This window comes from Sminthopsis crassicaudata, chromosome 2 (genome assembly GCF_048593235.1).
Source record: "Sminthopsis crassicaudata isolate SCR6 chromosome 2, ASM4859323v1, whole genome shotgun sequence".
Taxonomy (NCBI): Eukaryota; Metazoa; Chordata; class Mammalia; order Dasyuromorphia; family Dasyuridae; genus Sminthopsis; species Sminthopsis crassicaudata.
The window spans coordinates 171,183,275-171,191,732 of record NC_133618.1 but is presented as its reverse complement, the minus strand read 5'-3'; the positions used below and the strand labels follow the sequence as shown (position 1 = coordinate 171,191,732).

Here is an 8,458-nt window from a genome sequence, read left to right as displayed (position 1 = left end):
TCCATTCACATCTTTCACACCTGCCCCTTTATCATTTTGCACACAGAGCCACCACCTTACCTCGTCTATGTAGGGTACAAGTAAATACCAATATAAAGCTAAATAATTTGTGTAATGTAGATATTTTGTATTATTTGTATAGTACAAACTGTTTGCTTTGTTGGCACTGCTCATATTCACTTAAAAAAAATGTTCATGACTTAAATTTTGCAAATGACTAAAGTGACCACTTCAACAAAGAATATAAGTACAGTCAGAAGCCAGTATTAAACACTGATCTCAGAGATAAGTCTAATCAATGTACCTGTCACAGGCTTACAGGTATCTCTCTAATACTTCAGTCCTTGCCTATCCATGTCCTTGGATAAGTGGCTAGTCTTTATAAAGGCTGCTTCATGGTCACAAAAAAGAAAAGAATAATAAACCAAAGAAAACACAAAAAGAAAAATGACAGTGGAAAATACTTCAGGTATCACATGGTGAAATTCAGGATTTAGAGCTAGGAAAATCCTTTCAATATGTTGAAGCCATCTTCTCCAGAGCAAACCCTTTAATAGAATTCACTGAGGCCGATGTGCTACAAAAGTTTACAGCAGACCAGTCAGGCTTGTCCAAGTACCTTATCAGTAGAATCCCTGACTAGGTGCCAATTAACTAACTCCTTGACTACTCAACTTTGCCAAGAAGCAATATCCCTGCTTTATGCACAGCTTCATTTCCTCTGTATATATTCATTACTTGCAAAAAAAAAAGTTTCCTGGCTCAAACTTTTTGCTAAGTAGTTTTCTTTTTCCACTTAAATGTGTTTCCAAGTCTAGTATTCTCAAGAACAGACTAATATCTTCTATTCTGAAAATACTGTACATGTATGTATTCATAATTCTATCCTCATGAAGTTTAAAACAGTTCAACTTAAATGTCCTAAATTTTTTGGGGAAAAGGAAATTGTGTTCACTCAAAGTTGTATTTGCATAAATATTTGCCTATATTCATGGACATAGAGTATAAGCAAATATTTTTAGAGGAATTTAATGTTATAGAAGCAATTTCATAATATTGAGACCTATATTCATACAAAAGGCAAACTATAAAATGGAAAGGTTCTGCCATGCAATACATAGCTAGATCAAATATCAATACCTTTTCCCATGCTCAAAGAAAAATATCAATTGACACATATAGCCACCATTATGGGGCAAATGAATATACCTGGAGTCAGGAAGATCTGAGATCAAATATGGCCTCAGATACTAGTTAGGTGATCCTGTACAAGTTACTTGCTGTTTGCCTCAATTTCCTCATTTGTAAAATGAGAATAATAATAGCTTCTACTCCCTGGAATTGAGGATCAAATGAGATAATACCTGTAAAACCCTTAGGATAGTGCTGGGTAAATAAAAGTTGCATAAATGATAGTATCATCATTTTTGGAAAGGCACAGAAGAAAAAGGCCAGTTCCAAAGGCAGAGCTGAAATATTATTACAACGATAGATGGAATTGGAGCATATCTCAGAAAGTCTGAAGAAAGAACCTGAGCACAAACTGTTGTAACTGCTGAAGTGATTTGCTCTCTCTGTTCTGTACCAAATATATTTCTTTTTATTGTTCTATTCTATTTGTTCTGTCAATCACCTAGAAATGGGAAAAATTGTGTCTGTCAAATACAACATATACCTGTTGCATTTTATATATATACACACACATGTAATCATGGAGGCATGTCAGGAAAAGAGATGACGATAGGGTGTGGTCAATAAAGTACTGGATTTGAGTTCCAGTTCTGCAATCTACTCTTCATGTGACTCTTAAGTTACTCAACTTCTCTGGCAGCTTCAATTTCTTCTCCTGTAAAAGGAGGGATTCTGGCCAGCTAGGTGATCTTTAAGGAGCTTCCGATGCTATGGACCTATGGCTTTCAATCATTTACGAAAAGCAACTGAGACTCTGAAAATAGAAATTGCAGTAAAAAGTGCATAAGCATGCAAGCATATTCCACTTCAAGGTTCCACAACCAGGACCAGTAAATTGTATGGATTGGATGAATATGGGCTAAAGAACATCAAGGAATGCTTGATATACACTGATCCAGTCCCTTGTAACATAGGCCCTGGGACAAATGTTCTTCCTATCCCCTAACTGTTCTTGTCTTTTACAGAACCTAGAAATCAAAGGCCTTGAAAACAGAATAACAAAAATGTATGTGGAAGCCCTTTTCTTAGTGGCAAGAAACTAGAAGTTGAGCAGATGCCTATCAGTTGAAGAATGGCTGAATAAATTATGGTATATGAATGTTATGGAATATTATTGTTCTGTAAGAAATGATCAGAAGGATGATTTCAGAGAGGTCTGGAGAGTCTTACAATGCTAAGTGAAATGAGCAGAATCAGGAGATCATTGTATTTGGCAACAAGAAGACTATATGACTATTCTGATGGACAGGGCTCTTTTCAACATTGAGGTGATTTAGGTCAGTTCAAATGATTTTGTGATTAAGAGAGACGTCTACACCCAAGGAGAGAACCATGGGAACTGAGTATGAACCACAACATAGAATATTCACCTTTTTTTGTTGTTGTTGTTCTTTTTTTTGCTAGCATTTTGTTTTCTTTCTCATTTTTCATCTAATTTTTCTAGTGCAGTATGATAATTGTGGAAATATGTATAAAAGAATGGCACATGTCTAATAAATATTGGATTACTTTCCATCTAGGGGAAGGGGTCGGAGGAAAGGGAAGGAAAAAATTTTGAACACAAGGTTTTACAAAGATGAATGTTGAAAATTATCTATGCATATATTTTGAAAATTAAAAAAAAACTTTAATGAAAAGAAAAAAAGAAAGAAAGAAAGAAAGAAAGAAAGAAAGAAAGAAAGAAAGAAAGAAAGAAAGAAAGAAAGAAAGAAAGAAAGAAAGAAAGAAAGAAAGAAAGAAAGAAAGAAAGAAAGAAAGAAAGAAAGAAAGAAAACAGAATGTCAATGAATCAAAAACCCTAATCCTCCTCCAGAAGCTAAGGAATGGTAAAACAACTGAATGAGTCATATATTTTGGAGATGAGGCCTTTATCAGAACCTTTAGCTGTAAAAGTGTTTTCTCAGTTTATTGCTTCCCTTTTAATCTTATCTGCATCAGTTTTGTTTGTACAAAGACTTTTTAATTTGATATAATCAACATTTTCTATTTTGTGATCAATAATGATCTCTAGTTCTTCTTTGGTCACAAATTCCTTCCTCCTCCACAAGTCTGAGAGGTAAACTGTCCTATGTTCCTCTAATTTATTTATAATCTCATTCTTTATGCCTAGACCATGAGTTCATTTTGATCCTATCTTGGTGTACAGTATTAAGTATGGGTCAATGCCTAGTTTCTGCGATACTAATTTCCAATTTTCCCAGCAATTTTTGTCAAATAATGAATTTTTATCCCAAAGGCTGGGGTCTTTGGGTTGTCAAACACTAGATTGCTATAGTTTAAATGGCTTATTCTTGAAGAATCTTCATCTCAACGACCTGCCTTGGCATGCCTCCGCAAGAGTATGGGATGAGTATATCTACACAGCATGTAAATATTCTGCTCTGGGGAGCAATGTGATAAATTAATAATGACGGTTTACATGTATGCATAGTTTTAAGAATTACAAACTACTTTATGTACATTATCTAATATGGTCCTCAATGCATTTCTGTGTGCATCAGGAATTATAATCCCTACTTTACAGATAAGGAAATTCAGAGATTAGATACCTAATGTTTGTGTGTGTGTGTGTATACACACATATACAAATATATTTGCATGCTTGTATACATATAAACATATGTGTAAGGATGTATACACGTATATAGAATAATTTTTTAGAGGGCAGATGTAGACCTAGGGCTCTTCTGACTTCAGGTCAAATTATTTTTCCACCATGCTGACTCCAGAAAAGAGAAATTGAATTCTTAAAGCCAGCTTTAGCACAGCAACAACAGGCAAAAACCATTGATTCCCCGTCACTGGATTGTGCACATTTAATCAAAATTTAAGCAGTAGCATATATCAAATGCTTATATTAAGTGCTAGTTAATGACAAGGAGGAGCCTTGATTCATGAACAGTACTATATATTTATCTCCAAACCATGAAACGCCAGCTTATTTTAAGTGGTGTGTAATTTGTGGCCCCCTTTGAACTCCAAGAACAAGTGTTTCCTATTCAATCTGCAAAAATCTTGGGTAAAGGAATCCCCCCCAAATCAGGTTCAATTCCAGGGCTTCTGATGTAAAACATGGTAAACTTTTCACCAAACCTTGCATTTTATAAGTGCTGCTTTTGAAAACTAAATTGTTTTTACTCTCAAAATAAAGAATTAAAATGGGATCTGAATAGAAGTTCTCTTTGATAGAATTCTAAATTGATAAGTAAATGATCTGAGTCCATCCTGCTCTGATGTAGCATAATTGGACAATATCAATATTAGTATTTATAGATTAATATCCAACGACTATCAAGCCCTTGGATTTTAAGTTTTCTACAAAAGTATTCTCCAAGATCTGAATTTCATGTTAAATAGGGCCAAAACCCCAATCAATAAATACAAGGTTGGTTAAATGAGTTAATATTTGAAAAAAAAAAAGCATTAATGTATTACCTGGCACACAGTAGGCTCTTAATAGATGTTTGTTACCTTCTCTTTGATTAGGAAAATTCTTCAAGCAATTTCCTGGCCTTAAAGGACAGTATGCATTAGCCTGGAACTTTTGAAAGCATTTATACCAATGAGGTAGGATATATATATATCCATTATCCCCTTGTTAAGAGGACAAAAGCCAAAGCTTAAGTCTCAGTGGCAGAGGCTGCCTCCAAGACAAATGGATAGACTTGGGGCTTTCCCTTGGTATCTCCAGTGAGATGGGTTTCAGTGACAGACTTGCTCCCAAGTTAAATTACAAAGCCTGAATTCTTGGAAGTACTCACCTGGAAGGAACCACTTTCTGTGCCCTATAAAATGAGCCAATAGTCTGGATGGGATTGCTTTCTTCAGTATAATCCCCAATGTCCACCAAAAGGATAGACTACAACAGAATAAGTATTAGCACTAGGAAATAAGTAATCAATGTGTTATATCAGATGTAGCCTTTAAATTACCAATGACAGGCTACATCATCAATGCAGGTAGACTAACTTTCAAATATTCCATGAATGGTACTAGGACTTGTTATGCCTTAACAATCTTAGATATCTCCAGATAAATACTTTGGGGGTTCAATCCAAGTTTAAAAAAAATCACAGATTTGGAGTCAGACACAAGTTTAGAGATCATCTGGTCCAACCCACTAACTTCACAAATGAGGAAACAGGTTAGAAAAATGTTTCATTATTTGCTCACTTTAAGAATTTAGCCAAGATTAGCACTCAGGTCCTCTGACTTACAAATCCAAAATTCTTTCTACTATGCCACGTTGTCTTCAAAGATATCTAGGGCAGCTAGGTGGTGCATTGGATGGAGCACCAACCCTGAAGTCAGGAGGACCCGAGTTCAAATTTGATCTCAGACACTTAACACTTCCTGGCTGTGTGACCCTGGGCAAATCACTTAACCCCAACTGCCTCAGGGAAAAAAACAAAAAACAAACAAACAAAAAAACAAATATATTCTAGAGTTCAACATCTTAAACTGTGGTCTGTAATCCCATATGGGGCATTATAACTGAATGTGAGAGTCATGAAAATATTATCATCAGTAAAAGTTTAATTTTGTTCTGTATATACCCATATACCCAGGATATGAAAATTGTTCAGGTAAAAAGGGGATGGATGTGAATGGGAAAATATAAATCTGGTTATGTTCTCTAAGAATATACACTCTGAAGCAATCTTACAGAATTATCAATTAAAGGGGTTTTATTTTGTTTTGTTTTGTTTTTGGTCAGCCCTTGGCCAGGATCTAAATGAAATCACTCTTTCATAAATTCTATAACAATCAGCTGAGTAAATGAACAGTTGACATGAGTATTTCAGACTACAGTCACCTTTCTTTTCCCAGAAGGTATTCAAACTTCAAATAAAACAATGCTTCATCAAATCATCTCTAAACTTAAATTGCGCCCCAAAATATATGTAATCTCTCTAGAGAGGGCATTCCAAGTACTAAATAAGTTTTAAGCTAGTTTTAAACTGGGTTACTCTGTTATAATCTTAGTCCCTGGTGGACGAAGATCATTGTTTATTATACTTTGTAATGTACTGTATTTGCATATAAATCTTTTTTAAAATCTCTATTTGATTAAGATGATAACTTTAAACATAGAATCAGAATCAATTTTTAAAAATCAGCAATAGAATCATGGAATAAAATCAGCCATAGAATCTGACAGTGTTCTAGGTATTGGGTGTATAGAGTAAGGGTAGGAGAGACCTGAGAAAGAATCCATTCCACTCAGAGACTCTTTAACATTTACAAGAAACAAGAAAAAAAAAAATCTTAATTTCCATTCTTCCCAGGAAAAAAATAATCATCTACTCTTTATAAATAAGCCATTCAAAAATATATCCCCTACCACATGTGATGCTAAATTTAATCAATGCCAAGAACCACCCAATAGAATCACAACTCTTTTTCTAGTATGCTCAGAGCAAAAGAGACCCACACCTGAATTCTTTATCCATTATAAAGGTGAGTGTTGCAAACACTTGGCATAATTGCTGTGCTTTGTTCCTGCTCTACCCTGGCCTTCAATGATATATTGTTGTACTTTTGCAGAAGAAGCCTCCCCAAACTTTCATAACTTTCTAGGTTGTTCAAGAGATGTCAGTACAGCACAGTCATAACAGCTTTAACGATATGCCCTAGATAAAAGAAATTACCTGAACTTCCAGTCTCTGCTAACCTTTCTAATGATGTTTAGTCTTCGTTTTGTTTTTGGTTTTTTTTGTTTGTTTGTTTGTTTTGTTTTCTGACTAAAGATTTCTTGACTCAAAGACATGGTGCATTTACAAGCATGGTTCCTTAAAAAGAATTGTTAATCACCTGAAAAACCTGAAATCCCATCAGTAATTGTAGACAAGAGGATTTATAGAAAGTACTTACAATTGGGGAGAAATCATTTCTCCTAGATAAGAAAAATCAAGACAGCTTATTACTTTTCATAATTTTGAAGCCATATTCAAATGCAAAATAGTAATTCAACACTTGAACATAGAAAGATTTCAAACTAATTGTGGGAACGACCATCATAAATTTAAAGTTTTGATTATTAAATAAGTAAAAATAAATGAAGTTTTCTTTCAGGTTAGTGTGGGGAGGGTTGAAGTAAATCCAGTTTAGTGGAAAATAAAGATCATTTTGCAATGAGCATTTTTCTTAAATATTGTTACAATGCCTTTAAGGGCTTGAAAAGTTTATTCCCTTAAGTATATAAAAAATAACCTTATCCAATGTTTTTGACATTGTTAATTTCCATAGAAAACTATTTTCATAGGCAGTGAAATAATTTATTTGAAAAAATAAAATTTGAGAAAATAAATTGAGAAAATAAATTTGAGGAAAAAAATAGTGCCAGAAACCATTATAAAATTTTGGCTTTTGAACTACTGATAGGTCTAAATGAGAAATTCTATCAACCTGATGGAAGGTCTTTATAGCATTTTGAAGAGGAACAAAAATACACTTAACCACATTTACATCCCTATAACATCTATAACAGATGACAGCAAAAAGAGATAAAGCTCTCAAATTTTAAAAGAAAAAAATTTTCTTTCTCTATTCTACTGTACAATATATTCTGGAGAAAAAGAATGAGGAAAGAAGGAAGATGACAGCGTCAGTTTTCAAGTATTTGAAAAGCTGTCAGTCACATGCAACAGGGATTAACCTATGTGGTTTGATTTAGGGGACTGGAGCTACAGAGAAAGGAGTAACAGAGAGACAAATTCATCCTTGATGGAAGAGGGAAAAGATCTTAACAATCGTGGGCTTCCTGAAACTAGAATGGGATGTTTAAAAAAGCGATGATTTTCCCTATAATGGGAGGTCTACCAGCAAAAAGTGAGATGACCATTTGTCCAGTACATTATATTTTTTCCCTTGACCCCCCTGAACCCCTTCCCCAATATTTAATTTATAGACCCCACTTGTCTCGCGCAGCCCTCCCTTTTTAGTATCCCTCCCCCCTCCTTTTAAGACCCTTCCCTTTTCTTGTACCCTTCCCTTATTCTATCCAGTACATTGTAGAGGGATTATGAGTAAGCACTAAAAGCTCTCTGAGTTCCTTTTCATCCCTAGGCTCTTGGGATTCTGAAATGCATTATGACTTAGAACCCAGAGAGGTTTAAAACCCAAATTTAGAATAGCTAACCATCATTAATTCAATAAAAGAGCTAATAAAAGTTAGCACTTATATCACATTTACTATATGCCAAAGGGCCCTAAGTACTTTACAGATATCAACTCATTTAATCTTTACATTAAGGACTGGTGATGT

The 8,458-nt window shown here is 34.4% G+C and overlaps 1 protein-coding gene across 6 annotated transcripts in view; it reads right to left on the bottom strand.

Moving 5' to 3' along the window:
- Positions 1-8,458, bottom strand: part of PAK5 (p21 (RAC1) activated kinase 5) — a 436,232-nt gene that overhangs the window by 261,669 nt on the left and 166,105 nt on the right. Inside the window, exon 4 of one of the 6 annotated variants that reach the window (XM_074287870.1) lies at positions 4,953-5,050. The exons of the other annotated variants lie outside the window; for them this stretch is intronic. The gene's annotated coding sequence lies outside the window, so the exon portion shown is untranslated. The remainder of the gene's footprint in view (positions 1-4,952; positions 5,051-8,458) is intronic. 6 annotated transcript variants of the gene reach the window in all.